The following is a 25,832-nucleotide window of genomic DNA, read 5'->3' as shown; positions in this document are numbered from 1 at the left end:
GCCTCCTGCCCAGCTGTTCAAATGAGGATTAATCCTGTACCCAGTGGTATTATTAATTATGTACACCCAAGTGCCATGGAGGACGACGTGTCACCACTACGTGAGGACTGGCCTAGTGCCTCACCCACCCATTTTGCACCACTAGGAGTTTATGGTGTGCGACCCGCAGCTATGACGACTTCTGCTCATTGAGGTAAGCACTTGCAGAAGGTCGTGCTGGATGGATAGAGACTTATTGGATTTTGTGACTCAGGGGCTTTCCTCACACTGGCTGATCCCCGAGTGGTTCGGCCTGAGGCAATCCATCGAGGACCTGGGATTGTCATTGAACTGGCTGGTGGACAATGGAGGACTATTCCCACAGCCACTGTGGATCTGAACTTTGGTTTTGGGGTCAGGCGATGTGTGGTTGGGGTGATGGGTGGTCTGCCTGCAGATGTTCTCCTGGGCAATGATGTGGGAGAGCTACGATGCCAATTCGTGGCTGCATGAAGCCACATGTAAGTTACACTCTGCCTGTGTGTACTTAACCAGCGACCTGTAGAGGTCCCTGGTACGTACACAAATTGGGAGGGGAAGGGATTGTCATGATATGTACTTTTTTCCCTGTCCTGTATTTTGTATAATATGTCATGATGTGATGCGACTTCTCTTTCGTTGTATTTACTGTACATTTTGCAATGTCATGGGGTGTATGTAACTAACCTGTCTCCTTCCCCCAATACTTGCAGCCCTGAGCTATAATGTAATTAAGGTTTGTCCACACCACTAGGGAAGGAATAGCCATTCTTCCTCACAGCAGGTGGCTAGTCAAATGCACATAATGAATAGACTAAGTGGAGCCAACCAGTCTAGAATCTTCTGCTGGACCCAACCATTGAATAGAAGGTGTGACCCCTAACCCCCCTTCATGGGCGGATCCCAGGAGCTCAGACAATCCATTCTTATTTTGAGATCAGATGTGAGTTGATCCTTGAAGGAGAAGGAGTGGGGATTCTTAGCTGAGGCAAGACCCCACGCCCATCTAGGACTGTGGAAGCGAACGGGGCGAGACTTGAGCTGAGGACATATCTCGTCGTTCGTGAGATTGTTTTGGGATCCCTTGGACTAATTGTGGACTATTGCTTTGTTACCTGGCACAAGGATTATCGGGAGGTGCCTCCGAACCTGTTCCATTGGACTAATTGTGGACTCTGTAGATCTACCTGCATGTGTTGTTCCAGCGTTCTTGATAATAAATCTGTTGAATCATCCCTCGGCCTGTTGTCCCTTCTTGCTCTGCCGTACACCCCGTCGCAAAGTGTACACAGAGTAAGCGGCCATGGAGCACATGGCATGAAGCCGGCAGCAGACAGATCTCACAGCATGGCACAGGGTGAGTGAGTAGATGTAATAGGCAGGTGGGGAATGGAAGGCCATGCAGTGATGCCGTCAGGGTTGTTACAACATCATATAGGAGCTGTTAGGACTGCTTTATATACATCATATAAGAGATGCTGGGACTGCTGTATATACATCTACCCCTATGTGCACAGTCTGGTTAAAGAAGGGGGAGAAAACCGCATACAAATCGACATGAGTATGTCTTCCTCAGGGGTAAGCATGATTAAACAGAGATTAATGCATGTATATACAGGTACTTCTCACAAAATTAGAATATCATCAAAAAGTTTATTTATTTCAGTTTTTCAATACAAAAAAAGTGAAACATACAGTGGGGCAAAAAAGTATTTAGTCAATCAGCAATAGTGCAAGTTCCACCACTTAAAAAGATGAGAGGCGTCTGTAATTTACATCATAGGTAGACCTCAACTATGGGAGACAAACTGAGAAAAAAAAATCCAGAAAATCACATTGTCTGTTTTTTTTAACATTTTATTTGCATATTATGGTGGAAAATAAGTAATTGGTCAGAAACAAACAATCAAGATTTCTGGCTCTCACAGACCTGTAACTTCTTCTTTAAGAGTCTCCTCTTTCCTCCACTCATTACCTGCAGTAATGGCACCTGTTTAAACTTGTTATCAGTATAAAAAGACACCTGTGCACAACCTCAAACAGTCTGACTCCAAACTCCACTATGGTGAAGACCAAAGAGCTGTCAAAGGACACCAGAAACAAAATTGTAGCCCTGCACCAGGCTGGGAAGACTGAATCTGCAATAGCCAACCAGCTTGGAGTGAAGAAATCCACAGTGGGAGCAATAATTAGAAAATGGAAGACATACAAGACCACTGATAATCTCCCTCGATCTGGGGCTCCACGCAAAATCCCACCCCGTGGGGTCAGAATGATCACAAGAAAGGTGAGCAAAAATCCCAGAACCACGCGGGGGGACCTAGTGAATGAACTGCAGAGAGCTGGGACCAATGTAACAAGGCCTACCATAAGTAACACACTACGCCACCATGGACTCAGATCCTGCAGTGCCAGACGTGTCCCACTGCTTAAGCCAGTACATGTCCGAGCCCGTCTGAAGTTTGCTAGAGAGCATTTGGATGATCCAGAGGAGTTTTGGGAGAATGTCCTATGGTCTGATGAAACCAAACTGGAACTGTTTGGTAGAAACACAACTTGTCGTGTTTGGAGGAAAAAGAATACTGAGTTGCATCCATCAAACACCATATCTACTGTAAAGCATGGTGGTGGAAACATCATGCTTTGGGGCTGTTTCTCTGCAAAGGGGCCAGGACGACTGATCCGGGTACATGAAAGAATGAATGGGGCCATGTATCGTGAGATTTTGAGTGCAAACCTGTTATGGCTGGCAATCAGGCAACACAGCGTGCAGTAATCAGCGCACATACAGAGATCTGGCAATAACCAAAAACAATAGGACGAGCTCTGAGACGTGGAATCTCTGTAGACTGCAGTACCTGATCTATCCTCACACAACTATAAGCAGCAGTGGATTGCGCCTAACAACTACCTATGCAACTCGGCACTGCCTGAGGAGCTGACTAGCCTGAAGATAGAAATACAAGCCTGACTTACCTCAGAGAAATACCCCAAAGGAATAGGCAGCCCCCCACATATAATGACTGTTAGCAAGATGAAAAGACAAACGTAGGAATGAAATAGATTCAGCAAAGTGAGGCCCGATATTCTAGACAGAGCGAGGATAGCAAAGAGAACTATGCAGTCTACAAAAAACCCTAAAACGAAAACCACGCAAAGGGGCAAAAAGACCCACCGTGCCGAACTAACAGCACGGCGGTGCACCCCTCTGCTTCTCAGAGCTTCCAGCAAAAGACAATAGCAAGCTGGACAGAAAAAAACAGAAAACAAACTAGAAGCACTTATCTAGCAGAGCAGCAGGCCCAAGGAAAGATGCAGTAGCTCAGATCCAACACTGGAACATTGACAAGGAGCAAGGAAGACAGACTCAGGTGGAGCTAAATAGCAAGGCAGCCAACGAGCTCACCAAAACACCTGAGGGAGGAAGCCCAGAGACTGCAATACCACTTGTGACCACAGAAGTGAACTCAGCCACAGAATTCACAACACAAACCTCCTTCCATCAGCAAGGGCATTGAAGATGAAACATGGCTGGGTCTTTCAACATGACAATGATCCAAAGCACACCGCCAGGGCAACGAAGGAGTGGCTTCGTAAGAAGCATTTCAAGGTCCTGGAGTGGCCTAGCCAGTCTCCAGATCTCAACCCTATAGAAAACCTTTGGAGGGAGTTGAAAGTCCGTGTTGCCAAGCGAAAAGCCAAAAACATCACTGCTCTAGAGGAGATCTGCATGGAGGAATGGGCCAACATACCAACAACAGTGTGTGGCAACCTTGTGAAGACTTACAGAAAACGTTTGACCTCTGTCATTGCCAACAAAGGATATATTACAAAGTATTGAGATGAAATTTTGTTTCTGACCAAATACTTATTTTCCACCATAATATGCAAATAAAATGTTAAAAAAAACAGACAATGTGATTTTCTGGATTTTTTTTTCTCAGTTTGTCTCCCATAGTTGAGGTCTACCTATGATGTAAATTACAGACGCCTCTCATCTTTTTAAGTGGTGGAACTTGCACTATTGCTGACTGACTAAATACTTTTTTGCCCCACTGTATATAAGAGTCATTGCAAACAGAGTGACCTGTTTCAAGTGTTTATTTCTGTTAATGTTGATGATTATGGCCTACAGCCAATGAAAACCCAAAAGTCATTATCTCAGTAAATTAGAATAATTAACAAAAACACCTGCAAAGACTTCCTAAGTGTTTAAAAAGGTCTCATGTCTGTTTTAGTAGGTTCCACAATCATGGGGAAGACTGTTGACTTGACATAAAGCAGTCATTGACACACTCCCCAAGGAGGGTAAGCCACAAAAGGTCACTGCTAAAGAAGCTGGCTATTCAGAGTGCTGTATCCAAGCATATCAATGGAAAGTTGAGTGGAAGGAAAAGGTGTGGTAGAAAAAGGTGCACAAGCAACCGGGATAACCGCAGCCTTGAAAGGATTGTTCATAAAAAGCCATTCAAATATTTGGGGGAAATTCACAAGGAGTGGACCGCTGCTGGAGTCATTGCTTCAAGAGCCACCACACACAGACCTATCCACGACATGGGCTTCAAGTGTCGCATTCCATGTGTCAAGCCACTCATGACAAATAGACAACACCAGAAGTGTCTTACCTGGGTCAAGGAGAAAAAGAACTGAAATGTTTTAAATAAAACAGTGGTGCATTTTATAGTCCATTTTAACCTCTCCCAAGAACTCAGTGTTAGGCATCAGGATTCTCCAGCTGCTTGGGATAGGTCCCATCTAGGCGTTAAACTAGAAGAAGAAGGGACGGGAAGAAAAACATTAGACTCGAACAAAGACGACCCAGGAAAACATACTCAGAAGGGAGGTAAGAACATTTCTAAAACAATCCACAGTGAGGAGATTGGAACAAAACAAAATCCTCTAAACTGCATGCTCGCAAATGCCAGAAGCCTGACAAACAAGATGGAAGAACTAGAAGCAGAAATATCTACAGGTAACTTTGACATAGTGGGAATAACCGAGACATGGTTAGATGAAAGCTATGACTGGGCAGTTAACTTACAGGGTTACAGTCTGTTTAGAAAGGATCGTAAAAATCGGAGAGGAGGAGGGGTTTGTCTCTATGTAAAGTCTTGTCTAAAGTCCACTTTAAGGGAGGATATTAGCGAAGGGAATGAGGATGTCGAGTCCATATGGGTTGAAATTCATGGAGGGAAAAATGGTAACAAAATTCTCATTGGGGTCTGTTACAAACCCCCAAATATAACAGAAAGCATGGAAAGTCTACTTCTAAAGCAGATAGATGAAGCTGCAACCCATAATGAGGTCCTGGTTATGGGGGACTTTAACTACCCGGATATTAACTGGGAAACAGAAACCTGTGAAACTCATAAAGGCAACAGGTTTCTGCTAATAACCAAGAAAAATTATCTTTCACAATTGGTGCAGAATCCAACCAGAGGAGCAGCACTTTTAGACCTAATACTATCTAATAGACCTGACAGAATAACAAATATGCAGGTGGTTGGGCATTTAGGAAATAGCGACCACAATATTGTGCAGTTTCACCTGTCTTTCACTAGGGGGACTTGTCAGGGAGTCACAAAAACATTGAACTTTAGGAAGGCAAAGTTTGAACAGCTTAGAGATGCCCTTAATCTGGTAGACTGGGACAATATCCTCAGAAATGAGAATACAGATAATAAATGGGAAATGTTTAAGAACATCCTAAATAGGCAGTGTAAGCGGTTTATACCTTGTGGGAATAAAAGGACTAGAAATAGGAAAAACCCAATGTGGCTAAACAAAGAAGTAAGACAGGCAATTAACAGTAAAAAGAAAGCATTTGCACTACTAAAGCAGGATGGCACCATTGAAGCTCTAAAAAACTATAGGGAGAAAAATACTGTATCTAAAAAACTAATTAAAGCTGCCAAAAAGGAAACAGAGAAGCACATTGCTAAGGAGAGTAAAACTAATCCCAAACTGTTCTTCAACTATATCAATAGTAAAAGAATAAAAACTGAAAATGTAGGCCCCTTAAAAAATAGTGAGGAAAGAATGGTTGTAGATGACGAGGAAAAAGCTAACATATTAAACACCTTCTTCTCCACGGTATTCACGGTGGAAAATGAAATGCTAGGTGAAATCCCAAGAAACAATGAAAACCCTATATTAAGAGTCACCAATCTAACCCAAGAAGAGGTGCGAAACCGGCTAAATAAGATTAAAATAGATAAATCTCCGGGTCCGGATGGCATACACCCACGAGTACTAAGAGAACTAAGTAATGTAATAGATAAACCATTATTTCTTATTGTTAGTGACTCTATAGCGACAGGGTCTGTTCCGCAGGACTGGCGCATAGCAAATGTGGTGCCAATATTCAAAAAGGGCTCTAAAAGTGAACCTGGAAATTATAGGCCAGTAAGTCTAACCTCTATTGTTGGTAAAATATTTGAAGGGTTTCTGAGGGATGTTATTCTGGATTATCTCAATGAGAATAACTGTTTTACTCCATATCAGCATGGGTTTATGAGAAATCGCTCCTGTCAAACCAATCTAATCAGTTTTTATGAAGAGGTAAGCTATAGACTGGACCACGGTGAGTCATTGGACGTGGTATATCTCGATTTTTCCAAAGCGTTTGATACCGTGCCGCACAAGAGGTTGGTACACAAAATGAGAATGCTTGGTCTGGGGGAAAATGTGTGTAAATGGGTTAGTAACTGGCTTAATGATAGAAAGCAGAGGGTGGTTATAAATGGTATAGTCTCTAACTGGGTCGCTGTGACCAGTGGGGTACCGCAGGGGTCAGTATTGGGACCTGTTCTCTTCAACATATTCATTAATGATCTGGTAGAAGGTTTACACAGTAAAATATCGATATTTGCAGATGATACAAAACTATGTAAAGCAGTTAATACAAGAGAAGATAGTATTCTGCTACAGATGGATCTGGATAAGTTGGAAACTTGGGCTGAAAGGTGGCAGATGAGGTTTAACAATGATAAATGTAAGGTTATACACATGGGAAGAGGGAATCAATATCACCATTACACACTGAACGGGAAACCACTGGGTAAATCTGACAGGGAGAAGGACTTGGGGATCCTAGTTAATGATAAACTTACCTGGAGCAGCCAGTGCCAGGCAGCAGCTGCCAAGGCAAACAGGATCATGGGGTGCATTAAAAGAGGTCTGGATACACATGATGAGAGCATTATACTGCCTCTGTACAAATCCCTAGTTAGACCGCACATGGAGTACTGTGTCCAGTTTTGGGCACCGGTGCTCAGGAAGGATATAATGGAACTAGAGAGAGTACAAAGGAGGGCAACAAAATTAATAAAGGGGATGGGAGAACTACAATACCCAGATAGATTAGCGAAATTAGGATTATTTAGTCTAGAAAAAAGACGACTGAGGGGCGATCTAATAACCATGTATAAGTATATAAGGGGACAATACAAATATCTCGCTGAGGATCTGTTTATACCAAGGAAGGTGACGGGCACAAGGGGGCATTCTTTGCGTCTGGAGGAGAGAAGGTTTTTCCACCAACATAGAAGAGGATTCTTTACTGTTAGGGCAGTGAGAATCTGGAATTGCTTGCCTGAGGAGGTGGTGATGGCGAACTCAGTCGAGGGGTTCAAGAGAGGCCTGGATGTCTTCCTGGAGCAGAACAATATTGTATCATACAATTATTAGGTTCTGTAGAAGGACGTAGATCTGGGGATTTATTATGATGGAATATAGGCTGAACTGGATGGACAAATGTCTTTTTTCGGCCTTACTAACTATGTTACTATGTTACTATGTTACTATCTGTTCGTAGGTCTGGGAGTCCGCGGCCTTTGATGTCCCCTACTGCATCCGTACCTGAGCCCATGCAAGTAGATTGTGTAAAGATGGCAGAGCAGCGTCGTCGGGAGAGACGTTCCCAAGGACTCTGCTTTTATTGCGGTAGCGCTTCTCACTTGTTGCGATCCTGCCCTGAGAGACCGGAAAACTCCTCCGCCTAGGACAGGTAAGAGAGGCCTCCCTAGGTGTTTCTGATTCCTCTCAACCCTTGTTTTTGTCTGTCTTACATGTTCTTAATCTGAAGCGTTTTTCCGAGGTCGCGTATGTGGATTCAGGCGCGGCGGGCAATTTTATTAGCCTTGAGGCGGTTCGGAGGCTTCCCGTTCCAGTTCTCTCTTTGGACACTCCTCATCTGATTGCTTCTGTAGATGGGAGACCCTTGCAAGACGCCATCTCCCTGGTTATGGCGGAGGTTGAACTACGGATCGGGGCTCTACATCGTGAAAAGATCACCGTCTACGTCCTGCCTCACCTCGCCCATGCTCTGTTACTTGGGTTACCGTGGCTCCGAACTCATGAACCTACTCTTGACTGGTGTTCGGGAGACGTGCTCTGTTGAGGATCTACTTGTCAAAAACAATGCCTACAGTCTGTTTGTCCTGTTGTCCCTCCACCGGCAGTTTCTGTTCCCTCCGGATTACCCTCTCCATACTGGTCTTTTACAGATGTTTTTGATAAAAAAGAGGCTGAGAGTCTTCCTCCGCATCATTCCTATGATTGCCCGATCGAGCCTCTTCTCGGTTCCACCCCACCAAGAGGGAGAATTTACCCACTTTCCCCTGCTGAGACCAGAGCGATGTCCGAATACATCCAGGAAAACTTAACTAAAGGATTTATTTATTAGTGCGGGATTTTTCTTTGTCAAGAAGAAGGACGGTTCGCTTCGACCCGGCATCGACTAAAGAGGTTTGAATAACATCACGGTCAAGAACAAGTACCCTCTACCTCTCATTCCAGAGCTCTTTGATCGACTTAGAGGGGCGCGAATCTTCACTAAGTTAGATCTTCGGGGTGCTTACAACCTAGTCCGTATCCGCACCGGTGATGAATGGAAGACCGCTTTTAACACCCGAGACAGTCATTATGAATACCTGGTCATGCCGTTCGGTCTCTGCAATGCTCCAGCAGTCTTCCAGAAATTCGCTAACGATATTTTCCGTGACCTCCTCTACTCCTGTGTTGTGGTGTATTTAGATGACATCCTAGTTTTCTCGGTAGAGTTGCCGACCCACAGAAGAAGTGTTTGGTTTTGCAGCGTTTGAGAGAGAATCGTCTTTATGCTAAGTATGAGAAGTGTCTCTTCGAACAAACTTCTTTGCCCTTTCTTGGATACATCATCTCGGATTCTGGTCTTGAGATGGACCCTGAGAAAGTGAATGCCATTCTCAATTGGCCGTGTCCCTATGGAGTAAAAGCCATCCAGCGGTTTCTGGGATTCGCTAACTACTACACGCAGTTCATATCCCACTTTTCCTCTATAATTCAGCCTCTTTCAGCTCTCACCCACAAGGGTTCCAACCCAAAGATTTGGACCCCGGAGGCCGAGAACGCCTTTGTGCTCCTGAAGCAGTCTTTTTCTTCCACTGCTGTACTGCACCATCCCGAAATTAACAAGCCATTTGTTCTCGAGGTGGATGCCTCCTCCACGGGAGCCGGAGCGGTGCTCTTCCAAAGGTCCCCTGTGGGTCGACTGCTTCCTTGCGGATTCTTCTCTAAAACGTTTTCTGCATCAGAACGCAATTATACCATTGGAGACCGAGAACTTTTGGCCATAAAGCTGGCTCTGGAGGAATATGGAGGCATCTTCTAGAGGGAGCTGTTCATCCATTCGTAATTTTCTCTGACCACAAGAATTTGGCCTATCTTCAGACTGCGCAGAGACTTAATCCACGGCAGGCTCGATGGTCCTTGTTCTTTGCCCGCTTTGACTTCGAGCTTCGGTTCTGGCCAGGCGACAAAAATATCAAGGCTGACGCACTGTCTAGGCTTTCGCAGCCAGCGGACGTCGACGAAGAACCTGCACATATCTTGGATCCCTGCAAGGTTGTCACGGTGGCTCCTTTAAGCATTATCTGTCCTCCGGGTAAAACCCTTGTGGTAGAGGGTGACAGAGAGAGGGTGCTTCGCTGGGGACATTCCTCGAAATTGGCAAGCCATGCAGGGATAAAGACCTACCTTGTCATCGCCCACTACTATTGGTGGCCTACGTTACGTCAAGATATCGAAGAGTTTGTCACCTCTTGTTCTTCCTGTGCTAGGTACAAAGTGCCAAGACAGTTACCTCGTGGAGGTCTGCTTCCTCTTCCCGTTCCTTCTAATCCGTGGCAGCATATAGCCATGGACTTCATTACCGATTTACCGAGTTCCTCAGGTTGTACAGTAATTCTTACGGTAGTAGATCGGTTCTCCCAGATGGCTCATTTTGTTCCCCTGCCCGGTCTACCTTCGGCTCCAGAATTGGCGAAGATCTTTATCTCGAATATCTTCAAACTTCACGGTTTTCCTCAAAACATCGTGTCCGACAGAGGAGTACAATTTACGTCACATTTTTGGAGGGCGTTATGCAAACTCTTGAAGGTGTCTCTAGATTTTTCATCTGCCTATCACCCGCAAACTAATGGTCAAGCAGAACGAACAAATCAAATTGTGGCTGCCTACCTACGTCACTTTTCTAATGCCCACCAAAATGATTGGGTCAGTCTTCTGCCCTGGGCTGAGTTTGCCTATAATAATCACTCCCATGAATCCTCTGCAAAATCTCCTTTCTTCATCGTGTTTGGACAACATCCGATTTCCTCAACATCTGGAGTACCGGCAGCTGATTCGGTGACTTCGGACTTTTCTTCTATATGGGGAGAGGTTAAAGAGGCACTCAGTAAGGCATCTCTTAGGATGAAAAGACATAATGACAAGAGACGTTTAGATTATTCTCCGTTTTTACCCGGCGACGAGGTCTGGCTTTCCTCACGTTACATTAGACTCAAGATTCCATCTTATAAACTTGGTCCTTGCTACATCGGTCTTTTTGAGATTCTGAGTCGAGTCAACGATGCCGCCTACAAGCTGAAGTTGCTCGCCTCGCTCCGTATTCCCAATACCTTTCATGTGTCTCTGCTCAAACCTGTTATTCTTAACCGCTTCCATCCTTCTTCCTGCCTGTACCTCTCCTCTGCCTGTTCGTGCTGATAACATTTTTGAGGTGAGGGATATTTTAGCTATGAAGAGGGTTCGAGGGAGAGAATTTTTCTTTGTGGATTGGAAGGGTTTTGGTCCTGATGAGAGATCGTGTGTGCCGCTGGAGAATATTAATGCACCTCGTCTTCTAAACAAATTCCTATCTAGTTTTGGGAGAAGGGATTTTAAAGAGGGGGGTACTGTTACTGCTGCTACTCACCCTCGTCGCTCCGCTCCTGGCTGCCGGCGCGCTGTCCCTGCTTGCTTTGGCCGCTCTTCTTTCAGGTCCCGCCGTGCTGTTCTCTCTCCCTCTCTGGCGGCGCCAACTCCTTCTGCCGCTGCTCGTCCCCGCTGTCCTGCTTCCGGGGGACGGCGCGCTCGTCCTCGGCGGGCTCCTCCTCCACATCCTGCTGGAGGAGTTCGGCATCTGCGCCAGCGCGCGGGCATCTGCAGAGTTCTGCGATGGGCGCTTGCGCTCCAGTCCTGGATCTCCTGCTTCCGGGTGCTGGGATCCGGAGAGTCTCAGCAGCCAATCCTGGTAAGGACCACGGTATTTCAGGCCACCTCCCCTGCTAGGAGGTGCCTGAGTGTCATTTGCTTTTGCCTCCGGCCTCTTCTCGCCCCGTGCTTTGTACCTCTGTGCTAGTTCTGTGCTCTTCACTCTGTCTCGCGCTTTTGTGCCTCCACTTACCCAGCTCTCTCTCTACAGTTTTGCCTCCGTCTCAGCTTTTCCTCAGTACAAGCCTGACGTCCATTCTCCGTGTCCACCGCTGTTAATGCCACCTTCCTCGTTCCTGTGTCTCTGTTTTTGTTTTCTTCTTTTGTTCTCCTTCTTCTGAGCCGTCCCTCTTGGTATCTGCTACGGTTTTTGCTGATCTCTGGGCCTGCTCCTGACAGCCCCTGTATAGGGGTTGGTTAACACCAGGTCAGCTCACCCGGAGGTTGGACCTTTCCACGGTCCAGAGGGTCCACTCTTGTTCTTGCCTCAGAGAGCATAACAGCTAGTATCACTTATGTGTGGTGTTTGTGACTGGATACTCTACCACTCTGTTTGCACGTGACGCTCTATAAACTGAGTTTTTATGTTGCCAGCAGGGGCGGACTGGCCATCTGGCAATTCTGGCAAATGCCAGAAGGGCCTGTCTGCTTGTGGGCTGCCTTGTGTGCAACCTTGTTAACAGAATTGGTGTTCTCAAGACACCCATACTGTTAAGAGTTGTGACGGAGCACAAAGTCGCTGACTCCGTCACTTACCCCAGCATGCTATGGGTATCATTAGAAATATTGGTCTTGTAGTAAATCTTGCTTTCCTCTATCCAGGGTAATATTAGTAATATATCCCATCTAGTGCTTGAGGATGGGGACAGCATGAGCCTATGTGATTTCAAATGCCAGGGCTGAACTTCAGCCCCAGTCCGTACCTGGTTGGCAGGTAGGGTTAGGACTGGGTAGGTGCCCCTTGGCTTAGCATCTGTGTCCTCCATATGTGCGGTTAGCACAGCGTAGTTACAGAGCAAGCCCAACCCTCAGGCTACACCTCTCAGGGAAAGCATCAGGGCTTTGCACCTAGCGTCACATTAGTTCTTTCCTTTGGCTCAGCATCTGCTTCATTCTTGTGTGTGATTTGCACAGTTTAGTTGCAGAGCTAGCAAAACCCATGTGCTATCATCCCTGTGACGTTTAACAGGGTATAGTACTCAGCATATTGAGGGCAATATCAGTGAAGCAACTGAGCTTGATACTTTGCATTCCATTCATACTGTGCGGAGTAAACACAGTCTGTTGAAGGTTAACGCTTACTGCTTCATTCCGCCGTTGTTCACTAGCAGCAGTTATCCATTCCTGCATGGTGGATCCCGAGTTTCAATTGCACTTTATTATTTATTTTTATTTAGTGCAATCCGCCAACCCTAATACTCAATCTGCTCATGCGACGCGTCCGCTGGCTATTTTCCCGAAGCCCAAGTCAGGGAACTGAATGGGAAAGGTCCAAAACTCCAGTTGAGAAGTGTAAGAAGCTTGTTGATGGTTATAGGAGGCAACTGATTGCAGTTATTTAAATTTTTTTGCAACCAAATATTAAGTTGAGGGTGCCAACAATTTTGTCCTGGCCATTTTTTTGGGTGAAAGTATGTCCAATTTCACTGTTTTTTTGTTGTTCCCTATACTTCCGGGGTTTTAGCAGATTGCCATAATATATGGAGAACGGCTTCTTTTTCTCTGGTCAGTGTACTTTATAGTTAACCTCTCTCACCTTTTCGGCACCAAATAGAATCCCTTCCACTTGACAAGGAACTTGCTCTCAACTGTGGGCACCAACACAAGCACCCAATAAATTATCTAATTCGAGTCGACCATTTATACCCCCCTGGATTTTGCCTCTTGGGCCTTGAGGAGGCAGTCTGTTATTTGTCCCTTCACTTTGGTCCATCGACACAACAGATCATTATGCCTGGCCAATTGCAGTAAATGATTTATGGCACCCGGCTCCCGGGAAACACAATTTAACACACTTATATTTTCAAGTGTACCTTATCGTAAATTTCCTCAGCTGAGCAATCCTAATTTTGTCCTGGGACTTGTCCAGGGCTGGGACCTTAGCTTCAGAGAATGCTTCATCATCTTCCTCTCTAGCCAGTATAGTGAAAGGAAATTCATTGGTCACATCCTGCGACCTTGTTACCATAGCGGACTCCTGGCTGTACACTGGAATACTAGGTGCAACAGCTTTAGCCCATAAGTCCCAGAATAATGGAAAGTCACATCCAATAACAATAGAATGCAATAAGTCCTTGACCACTCCCACTTCTTGGGACACAAAACCTCAGTCTGTGCATATGTCGACCTGAGCCATGGGCTAGTTCTTGGTGTCTCCATGGATACACCTTAGTCCAAGTCCCTTCCCAAGGACAAGCAGATGCGGATGTGTAGCCCTTACCAGGGTCACCAAACTCCCTGGGTCCAGGAGTCTCGTCATTTGGATACCGTTCACAGTCACCTGACATGCTTGATGCGCCTCAGCAAAATGAGGAACAGCACTGCAGACAAAGTAGTAGTAGTACCTGTTCTTTACTGTTAGGGCAGTGAGAATCTGGAATTGCTTGCCTGAGGAGGTGGTGATGGCGAACTCAGTCGAGGGGTTCAAGAGAGGCCTGGATGTCTTCCTGGAGCAGAACAATATTGTATCATACAATTATTAGGTTCTGTAAAAGGACGTAGATCTGGGTATTTATTATAATGGAATATAGGCTGAACTGGATGGACAAATGTCTTTTTTCGGCCTTACTAACTATGTTACTATGTTACTATGTTACTATGTTACCTGCCTATACTGCAGTGCATTAGTATTGAGACCAATGGACAATGAGCACCAGCCCGAGGATTGACATCTCCAACAAACAATGGTACGAGATGTACATCTTGAACCTGGCTCTGACCCAACCCCTCTCCTATGTCTTTGGGTGCCCCTCAGACCTGGTATTTGGTTTCTTCTTTTGCGTATACCAGTAAGGTGACCTCAAGCTTCCTTGATCAAGGAAGATGGTAAGTCCTACACATGCCATAATCTACATGCTGAGCTTGCCGTACTCTTTGGCATCTTGCAGGGCAAGGTCTTAGCATGTTTTCTGTGGTTTCCCAGTAAGGTATGAAGTTAGGACCTCTGTCCATTGCTGTGTGGGCAATTTCTCCCTGTCTGCCACTTTCTGAAAAACAGTCAGGAAAGCCACGGATACCATCACTCTGACTGGCAGAAACTACCGCCTCCCTGAACTAGACAGTCTCTGCCAAGAGAGCCATTAGCTGCTGATGCAACTGCATGACCAGAAGTTTATTGATTTCTTGTTGGGCGTGTTGCTGTTATTGCAACTGCTGAATCAGGAATTTGTTGGTTAGGCCTGTTGTTGCGACTGCTGCTGCTGCATATTAGTCAGAACCAGTTGCTTATCAAGCTCCTCCATGCTTTCAGACTGTGTTCTTAATGCTGCAGCTGCCTTTACATAGGAAATTCAATTTTTAAACTGTAATCACCTGAACTGTTTGGGATATCTGGCCCACATTAGTGATAAATAAGCGAATATGCTCGTTACTCAGGTTTCTCCGAGCATGCTCGGGTGGTCTCTGAGTATTTTAGCGTGCTCGGAGATTTAGTTTATGTCAAAACAGCTGCATGATTTGCGGCTGCTAGACAGCTTGAATACATGTGGGGATTGCCTGTTTGTTAAGCAACCCCCACATGTATTCAAGCTGTCTAGCAGCCACAAATTATGCAGCTGTGTCAACATAAACTAAATCTTTGATCACGCCGAAATACTCGGAGACCACCCGAGCATGCTTGGAGAAACCCGAGTGACGAGCATACTCGCTCATCACTAGCCCACATTCAAACACCAATTGAACGGGTTCACTCTTTTGTTTGGTTAGCTGCTTGGAACACAAAGCCACAAGGGTTTTTTATGCCACATATTGAATAGTGTTTATTTCCACTGGTTATAAAGTACAAAAACAAAACCATAAACATAAAATCCCTAGCCTTGTCAAAAATATTAAGATTTGAGAGTCCTCAGTGGTTGATACCTTTTAATGGCTAACTGAAAAGATGGTAACAAATTGCAAGTTTTCGAGACTACTCAGGTCTCTTCATCAGGCATAGAATAATACAAAACCTGAAGAGTCACATATTTATACACAACAGGGCACAGGAATAATGAAATAGACAAGACAAGTGAAGTGAAGCAGAACTGTCATTTTGGGAGAGCCATAAACCATAGTGGCTGTAAATAATGGAACTGTTTATAGATAAGGAGTGTGACAGTTTTATTGTCCTGTGATTGAGGTCTGGTCAGGTTGTAATGCCTCACAAGGTCTGAGGAGCACATTCCTTAGTTGATATAGAAAGACATAAATCCATGTGACACATACATTCCTGCACTGAGTGTGTCAAAGTTTGTCATAAGTTTGTACTCACAGACTATTCTGTCTCTAATGAGACTTGAAGTTACTTTTTAATACTAGTAATTTCATGTCCATGATGCTGTGATCAGGGATACAAAAATGTTTGATCACAGGTATATATCTATTATTTTTTCTTTTATTGTGTGGCGATGAGAATTCATCTGTTTTCTAAGCTTTTGTACGTATTTAGCAACTGGATAAAAAATAACCTTTATTTAGGTATATTAAAAGCCAATTATTGGCACAATGTATAAACAAAAAGAAAAATATGAAAACCCTGGTGTGCTTTGTGCCCTATTACCTAAACAGAATAGGGAAACAAGAACAAGACAAACAACAATTAGAGACTAAACTACACTGACAGTGCTGAAAATACTTCCAACCTAAATGCTTCTACTGTCCAGTTTGGACATAGGCCAACTGGATATAGGTAAATACCACTCAAAGAGTATGGGTATATGTAATTGAGTTTCACACTTTTTAGACCAAGTCAAACTTTGCAGTTGTATCTTAACAACCAGGCCTGTCTAATTTTGGCCTTTCAAACTTGCCTTTATACAATTTACAAATGAAGCAAAAATAGGCTATGTGTCTCATCACAATTTCTAGGACACCACATACTATTGTTCTACTTATATGACCAATAGAGAAAATAAATGCCATATATAAGTATAAATTTGAAGCTCTGTCAGTACAAAAACGTAGCACTTCCTTAGCGTTTCAACATGCCATTGACAAATGAATATCCGTCCATATATTTATGGGATTCAGTTTTCTCATTTACACAATATGAGTGTCCCCTATGGATTCATTCATGGCAATTTGTGCTCAGAGGCTAACATCAGTGGAATAATACATTTGGAAGCTGATATGCATGAGACAGTATGTATTAAATGAACCCATGCGCCTGGGTAGATCTCACCACACACTGGTCATCCCCAGCCATTCCTCTGTCCCTGTCCACCTTGTACCGGACCTCTATGTTGAAACTTAGTGCTGTGGAAAGCGTCTCCCTACGCGTTTCTTCCTCATGGATTCATCAGGGGAGAATGCTAATCGTGTCCGCTGCTCTCCTTCACATGCAGACCCCCAGCTGGATATTTAGTACATATAAAGCCATACACATGAATACCTAAGAAGAGCACCACAGAAGCCTTCCTCCCCCACCACAGGCAGCCCTGGAGCACGAGCATATCATTAATTCAAAACTGAAAATAAATATAAAACAACCACAAGATGGATTTCATCAACCAAGATGTAATTTTAATCTGTATAACGGCTCCGACCTGACAGTGTCTGTAGGTTACTGTGCGTTATCCTGCTGACAGATTCCCTTTAACTTCATATATTCCAAGGCAATATTTTAATATCTAAACAATTAAGATATATAGATCCAAATACAAGAATTTAAAATAAAATGTTTAATATTGATTGGTAATTTTTTTTTAAAGAGGATATTCAAAGCGTCTCAACCTGGCCTGAGAAGATGTGTGGAAAGACATTGTTGTACGTGATTGGGACACTTTCCGAAACAACCATCCAATTCTTTACTTTTCTCATCTGTTTAATAGGATACCCTGCAAAGTAGCTGAGACAAGTTATGCTTGGGATGGTTGTTTACATCAGGAACTGTGTTAATCACAGATATGTGAAACTGAAATGAATAATTTAGAGCATTATACACTTCACATCTTTCTCTGTATGATGTTATTCTGCTTTCCAACCAGTGCTAAGTAACAGCTTCCAGAGGGACAGCCATCTAATCTAACACTGACTTCTCCCCTGTGTGAGTCCTTTGATGTTGAAGATTTGCTTTCAGTGTAACACATTGCCCACATTCAGAACATGAAGATGGCTTCTCCCCTGTGTGACTTCTCTGATGTCTAGCAAGTTTTGATCGAACACTATAACATTTCCCACATTCTAAACATGAATATGGTTTCTCCCCTGTGTGATTTCTCTGATGTGTAACAAGACTTTATTTCCCTCTAAAACATTTCCGGCATTCAAAACATAAAATGGCTTCTCCCTTGTGTGACTTTTTTGATGAATAACAAGGCGAGATCTCTCTGAAAAACACTTTTGACATTGTGCACATGAATATGGCTTTTCCCCTGTGTGAGTTCTCTGATGTGTATCAAGATAGAATTTCAATGTAAAACATTTCCAACATTCTGTACATGAAAATGGCTTTTCAGCTGTGTGAATCCTTTGATGTCTAGCAAGTCTCGATTTAAAAAAAAAAAATTACTACTCCCCTGTGTGAGTTCTTTGATGTTTGACAAGATTTGATTTCCGATTAAAACATTTCCCACAATTTGAACATGAAAATGGCTTCTCCCCTGTGTGAGTTCTTTGATGTGTGGAAAGTTCTAATTTATCCCTAAAAGCCTTCCCACATTCTAAACAAGAATATGGTTTCTCCCCTGTGTGACTTCTCTGATGTTGAATGAGTTGATATTTCCGTATAAAACATTTTTCACATTTAGGACATGAAAATGGTTTTTCCCCTGTGTGAGTGGTCTTATGTGTTACAAGATGTGATTTGATTATAAAAGATTTCCCACATTCAGAACATTAAAATGGCTTTTCCCCTGTGTGATTTCTCTGATGCATGACAGATAATTTCACCTTAAAACTTTTTCCACATTCAGAACATGGAAATGGCTTTTCCCCTGTGTGATTTCTCTGATGTACGACAAGAGATGATTTCACTGTAAAACGTTTCCCACAAACTGAACATGAAAATGGCTTCTTCCCTGTGTGGCATCTCTGATGTGTAAGGAGAGTTGAATTCACTGTAAAACATTTCCCACAATGTGAACATGAAAATGGCTTCTCCCCTGTGTGGCTTCTCTGATGTTTAACAACATGTGATTTCATTGTAAAACATTTCCCACAATCTGAACATGAAAATGGCTTCTCTCCCGTGTGACTTCTCTGATGTCTAACAAGACGCGATTTTACTGTAAAACATTTCCCACAATCTGAGCATGAAAATAGATTCTTTCCTTTGTGAGTTTTTTTATATTTAACATCTTTTCTGCTATTTTCATTTTGATTAACAGTCTCTGATAAACTAGTGGATAGGACCTGTTGAAAAGTATCAGATAACTTTTTGCTGGGAAGGGCAGGAGGTATATTTGGAATAAAGGCATGCTCTTCATCTGTATTTGGTGGAATACCGTGATCTTCATCTTTAAAAACTGAGAATGTCAGATGTCTTTTTGAGCTCCTTGTACAGGCATCTATCAGGAATAAAACTGAGTGTTTTTTTTCCAATAACAGTTACCGTATTTTCCGGCGTATAAGACGACTTTATAACCCCTAAAAATTGTCCCAAAAGTCGGGGGTCGTCTTATACGCCGGGTACGGGTGCACGGAGCGATCCTGGATGGTTCCCAGGGTCTATACTCACCCCTCCGACGGACCCTGGCTCTCAGCGCCGCAAGCGTCTGCCTCCGTTCCTAAAAATGCAGTGAGTGAAGGACCTTCGATGACGTTGCGGTCACGCGTCCGCTCACGTGTACCGCGACATCATCGAAGGTCCTTCGCTCACTGCATTCTTAGGAACGAAGGCAGACGCTTGCAGCGCTGAGAGCCAGGGTCCGTCGGAGGGGTGAGTATATCCATATTTTTTATTTTTAGTCTTTATTTTTTACATGAATATGGATCCCAGGGCCTGAAGGAGAGTCTCCTCTCCTCCAGACCCTGGGAACCACACGCCGTATAAGATGACTGGGCGTATAAGATGACCCCCGTCTTACACGGCGGGTATATCCCAAATTCCATATTTTATATGGAAAAGTTGGGGGTCGTCTCATACGCCCAGTCGTCTTATACACCAGAAAATTCGGTACTTAAAATTTAGTTACTGATTATAATACATTATTATACATTCTATAATATTTCTACACAAATTGAAGGAAATTTAAATATCAATGAGACAGTGGTGGCAACATTAGCTTCAAAACAGGGACTTATAGAATATGTTTTTAAATGAAATATTTAGAAAAGACTCTTGCTATTAGGTGGTGTCTTTCTCACACAATCCCTTACCATTACATGCACTTTAGAACAAAAGAGACACAGGGGAGGAGAAGTATCGTCATACACAAAAACTTTGGCTTTGGAGAAAGTTTAAGTACTGATTAGCAGCAAACTTGGATACTTTTAGAGGGTGATATATAATAGACATGGACAAGCTGAAAGGCACTTGGCGCATGAAACAGCAAAAACTAGTAGAGCCGGAAATGCATAACGGCTTGAGGATTGGCTGAGCTGGAATACTGAATTGTACATTGATCAGCACAGCAGGTGATATAGACAGGAATCTTGAAATAGCATAATCGAGTATGCGGAGTGCACCTTGGAATAGTAGAAGTGAATAGGCAGACAGGTAAATTGATACTGCAGATTTGAGTGTGCGGATCGCACCTAACCGCATATAATTTGCTGCGGGTGAAGGAGGGCGATGAATGGAAGACAGATTTTAATACCCCGGAAGGTCATTTTGAGTGTCTAGTGATGCCTTTTGGAATTACTAATGCGCCTGCGTTTTTTCAAAATTTCATTAATGACATTCTGAAGCGGTTGATCGTTAGAAGTGTTATTATTTGGATGATATTTTTATTTACTCACCTGATCTGGAGTCGCATTGGCAGAGAGTCTGCAAAGTTCTACAGATTCTGAGCAAAAACACACTGTTTGCTAAATTGGAGAAGTGCGAAAATTAGTTTTTTGATGTACTTTGTCTTCAATGATGGGTTTGAGATGGACCTAGTGAAGGTTCAGGCAGTTTGGGAGTGGCCTAGGCCTGAATGCTTAAAGTCAGTTTAGAGATTTTTAGGATTTGCTAGCTATTATAGAAAATTCATAAAGAATTTTTCTGTTATCGCTAAACCTATAACTGACCTCACCAAGAAGGGTTTTAATACTGTACAATGGTGTACTGAGGCTGTTAAGGCTTTTGAGCATCTCAAGGAAAGGTTTAGCTCTGCTCCTGTTTTGATCCAGACAGATGAAACCAAGCCGTTTCTGGTAGAGGTGGATGCCTCATCAGTAAGGATGGGGGCAGGTCTGTCCTAGGAGGATGAGGATGTGGTGCATCCCTGTGCTTTCTTTTCTAAAAATTTTTCGGAGACTGAGCTCAACTATGATGTTGGGAACCGAGAGTTGCTGGCTATTAAATTCGCGTTTGAGCAATGGCGACATTATTTGGAGGGGGCTAGACATCCAATACAGGTTTTTACTGATCATAAGAATCTGATATATTTGGATGCTGCTAAACATTTGAATGACCGTCAAGCTAGGTGGGCACTGTTTTTTGCCCGCTTACATTTCTCTGTAACTTATACCCCTGGGACAAAGAATGTCAAAGTGGATGCTTTGTCTCGTAGTTTCTCTCCAGCTGTTAATACTGAGAAGGAGGAATGTATTTTTCAGAGAGGGGTGGTGGTGGCAGCATTAGGTTCTAAGTTGGAGAATAGCATCCTAGAAGCCAAGAATGCTGCACCAACGAACACTACGTTTGGTAAATTATTTGTGCCTAGAGCGTTGAGGAGAGCCTTGTTTGCTGAATGTCAGGAGTCTCGTCTGGCGGGTTATCCAGGGATTTCGGAAACTAGAAAGTCGATTGGTCGAAGTTTCTGATGGCCAGGGTGGCAAAGAGAAATTATCAAGTGGGTGCGTCAGTGTACCGTATGCGCTAGGTCAAAGGCCTCACATGCCCTGGCTGCAGGGTTGCTTTGCCCTTTGAAGGTTCCTAGTTCACCATGGGCGCATCTTGCTATGGATTTTAACAGCGATCTGCCAGTCTCTGAGGGTTTTTCTGTCATCTGGGTTGTTGTGGATCGGTTTAGTAAGATGTGTCATCTGGTTCCGTTCAATAAATTACCCTGCGCCAAGACTCTAGCTAAGGCATTTCTGAAAGAGATTGTCACGATCCATGGTGTTCCCACGGACATTGTTTCCGATAGTTATAGCCACAGTGTGTGGCTCGATTTTTGTGTGCTTTTTGCGACAGATTAACCCCTTCATGACCGGGGGATTTTTCGTTTTTCCGTGTTCGTTTTTCGCTCCCCTCCTTCCCAGAGCCATAACTTTTTTATTTTTCTGTCAATTTGGCCATGTGAGGGCTTATTTTTTGCGGGACGAGTTGTACTTTTGAACGACATCATTGGTTTTAGCATGTCGTGTACTAGAAAACGGGAAAAAAATTCCAAGTGCGGTGAAATTGCAAAAAAAGTGCAATCCCACATTGGTTTTTTGTTTGGCTTTTTTGCTAGGTTCACTAAATGCTAAAACTGACCTGCCATTATGATTCTCCAGGTCATTACGAGTTCATAGACACCAAACATGACTAGGTTATTTTTTATCTAAGTGGTGAAAAAAAATTCCAAACTTTGCTAAAAAAAAAAAAAAATTGCGCCATTTTCCGATACTCGTAGCGTCTCCATTTTTCATCATCTGGGGTCGGTTGAGGGCTTATTTTTTGCATGCCGAGAAGACGTTTTTAATGATAGCATTTCGGTGCAGATACGTTCTTTTGATCGCCCGTTATTGCATTTTAATGCAATGTCGCGGCGACCAAAAAAACGTAATTCTGGCATTTCGAATTTTTTTCCCGCTACGCTGTTTAGCGATCAGGTTAATACTTTTTTGTAATTGATAGATCGGGCGATTCTGAGCACGGCGATACCAAATATGCGTAGATTTGATATTTTTTTTATTGATTTATTTTGATTGGGGCGAAAGGGGGGTGATTTAAACTTTTATGTTTTTTTTATTTTTTTCACATTTTTTTAAACTTTTTTTTTTAACTTTTGCCATGCTTCAATAGCCTCCATGAGAGGCTAGAAGCAGGCATAGCACGATCAGCTCTGCTACATAGCAGCGATCTGCTGATCATGTGACGGGGGTCGGCGATGACGTCATTTCCGGCCGCCCGGCCGGAAGCGGTAGTTAAATGCCGCTGTCTGCGTTTGACAGCAGCATTTAACTAGTTAATAGGTGCGGACAGATCGGGATTCTGCCCGCGCCTATTACGGGCACATGTCAGCTGTTCAAAACAGCTGACATGTCCCGGCTTTGGTGCGGGCTCACCGCGGAGCCCTGCATCAAAGCAGGGGAGCCGGCATCGGACGGTATAGTACGTCCGATGCCGGTAAGGGGTTAAAGGTTCATTTGTCATTTTCGTCATGTTATCATCCGGAGTCCAATGAACAGACCAAAAGGAAGAACTAGGACGTCGAGCAGTTTTTGAGATGTTTTGTAGCGGACAATCAGATGTGGTCGGAATATCTACCACTAGCTGAGCTTGCTCTTAATTATATGTCTTCCTCGGCTGGGTTTTCCCCTTTTTATTTTTGCTGTACAGGGAGACATCCATCTTTTGGCCTGTTGTCTAAGATTGGGGTGGCGGTGCCTGAGGAGGGGAGTTTTTCTGGAAATTTGGAAAGGGTTTGGACCAGTGTACACCATAATTTGAAAGAGGCGAATAGGAGGTCAAAGAAATATTTTGCCAAGAAAACAAGGGAGGCGCTGTCTGCAGTTGGGGGACATGGTCTGGTTGTCCTCAAGGAATCTGCGTTTGAAGATGCCCTTCTGAAAAACTGGGGCCCAAGTTTGTAGTACCCTTCAAAGTGGTTCAGGTTGTCAACTCGGCAGCGGTGAGATTGGACATCCACTCGTCTGGAGAATTAATTCAGTTTTTCATGTATCTTTACTGAAGAGAGTTGACACGCCAGATAAGGAGACGATGCCGATTATTCCTCCAATTGATGAGGACGGCGAGTTTGAGATTTCTCGCATTCTAGATTCCAGGTGGCACAGAGGAAGGTTGCAGTATCTCGTGTCCTGGAACGGTTTCGGTCCCGAGGATAATTCCTGGGTGAAAGCTGAGTGAGGACGTCTCAGCCTCAAGGCTGATTAAGGCTTTTCACAGATTTCTAAAAAAGGCTCGGCCAAGAGGATCCGGGAGATCCTCGTAAAAGGGGAGGTACTGTTAGAATCTATTTTGTTTTGACGATCCGCCATCTTGTTGTGGTTTTCAGGCTACTGGTCTTTTTCCTCTGGTGCTGGGTTTGTCCTAGGTCAGGTTATTGCATCACCCTTTATTACCCAGCACCTGCCTCCCAGTCCTTGCTGGACAACAGTGTTAATCAGCTATTGTTCTGGCTTGGTGCTTTGTTAGTTTTTGATGTTTGATATTGTGCAGTTCTGGAATCTCTAGTTCTGCTAGTTTTGTTTTTGGCTTTCCATTCGTTTCTGCAGCTTCCTCTATTTTCCTACCTACCTGTTTTTGTTCCCAGTTCCTAGATCGATCAGGTACACCCTTCCCCCCTACCTGTTTAGCCTAGGAAACGTTGGTGGGTCTATTCACAATGAATAGGTTGCCCACTCCATCATGGGGCTTCAGCCTAGTCCTAGTACAGGGTCAGCTGTTCCCCATTCTAGCCTAGTCCTGAGTTGCAGATCCGTAACACCGAGCTGTCAATCAAAGCCCTGACAGCTCAGCATGCCCCAGCACAGGATAGGATGACAGAGCTGTCCAACACTGAGTCCCAGACACTCTGAGCAGAGGAATCGTGACAGTACCTCCTCTTCAAGGGGGGGCCACGGGACCCCCAGGTATCCCAGGAAACCTACGATGAAAAGCTCCAACCAAACGATCAGCCTTCACAGAGTGAGCCGGAACCCAGGATCTCTCCTCGGATCCATATCCCCTCCAGTGGACAAGCTATTGGAGGGAATTTCGGACCCTTTGAGAATCCACGATCCTCTGCACCTCGTATTCCAAACCTCCATCAACAGAGACTGGAGGAGGAAGGGAAGAGAAAGGCAACACAGAAGGAACAAACTTCTTTAACAGGGATTTGTGAAAACATTGGGGACACGAAGGGACTGCGGAAGCTTTAATCTGAAGGCAACTGGATTTATTACCTCCAGAGTCTCGTACAGGCCAATGAATTTAGGACCCAACTTTGTCAAAGGTACTTTTAACCTAATGTTCTTGGACAATAACCAAACTTTATCCCCAACCTTGAAAGTGGAAACAGCCAAACGTTTCCTTTCAGCCTTACGTTTTTGCCAAAACTGAGCCACCCCAATATTCCTCTGAACCTCCCTCCAAACATCTGAATGGTCACTTCCACTCCAGGGCATCCAGAATCTCATCCTAGAGAATTCACCAAAAATGAGGATGAAAACCATAGATACAAAAGAATGGAGAGGTTCTAGTGGACTGACCCGACTGCTAAAGGCGAACTCAGCAAGAGGCAAAAATGAGAACCAGTTCTCCTGCTGCTCTGCTACAAAACATCTTAAAATTTGTTCTAGAGATTGATTTGTCCTCTCTGTCTGACTGTTGTTTCAGGGTGATAAGCAGAAGAAAAAGACAAATCAATCCCCAACTTCCTACCAAATGCCTATTTCATGAGTTTTATGTTTTTAAAAATTCTGTGGAAGCATGGTTGAAAAGCAATGTCTGACGTTCATTTGTTCATTTTCATAGATCTTTTATTTATTATTACTTTTGTAAGATTCAAGTTATTTCTGTGACAATTGTGGGTTTTCTGTCATTAAATGAGAGGTACCAACAATTTTGATCACGTGTGTATATACACACACTTGTATAAATTACAGAAATCATTAATACAACTGCCTTTCATGTGAAATGTTTTCTGCAGCCTTATCCTAAGGTTCTTTTTTCACAGGTGGGTCTATCGTGCATTAACCAAAAAAAGTGCTAACCCAAAGAATGGGACTTCTCAGGCTGAAGCTGTGTTTTTAGAGTAAATATGGGTTTCCTTCTCTGCCTCCATCTTCCATTCACCTGACCCCTC

At 43.9% G+C, this 25,832-nt stretch overlaps 1 pseudogene; it reads right to left on the bottom strand.

The window, feature by feature from the left end:
• LOC138666670 (zinc finger protein 850-like) overlaps positions 1-25,832 on the bottom strand; it is an 89,074-nt pseudogene that overhangs the window by 41,033 nt on the left and 22,209 nt on the right.

This window comes from Ranitomeya imitator, chromosome 2 (assembly GCF_032444005.1).
Source record: "Ranitomeya imitator isolate aRanImi1 chromosome 2, aRanImi1.pri, whole genome shotgun sequence".
In the NCBI taxonomy this organism is placed as follows: Eukaryota; Metazoa; Chordata; class Amphibia; order Anura; family Dendrobatidae; genus Ranitomeya; species Ranitomeya imitator.
This window is presented reverse-complemented; position numbering and strand designations above follow the sequence as displayed.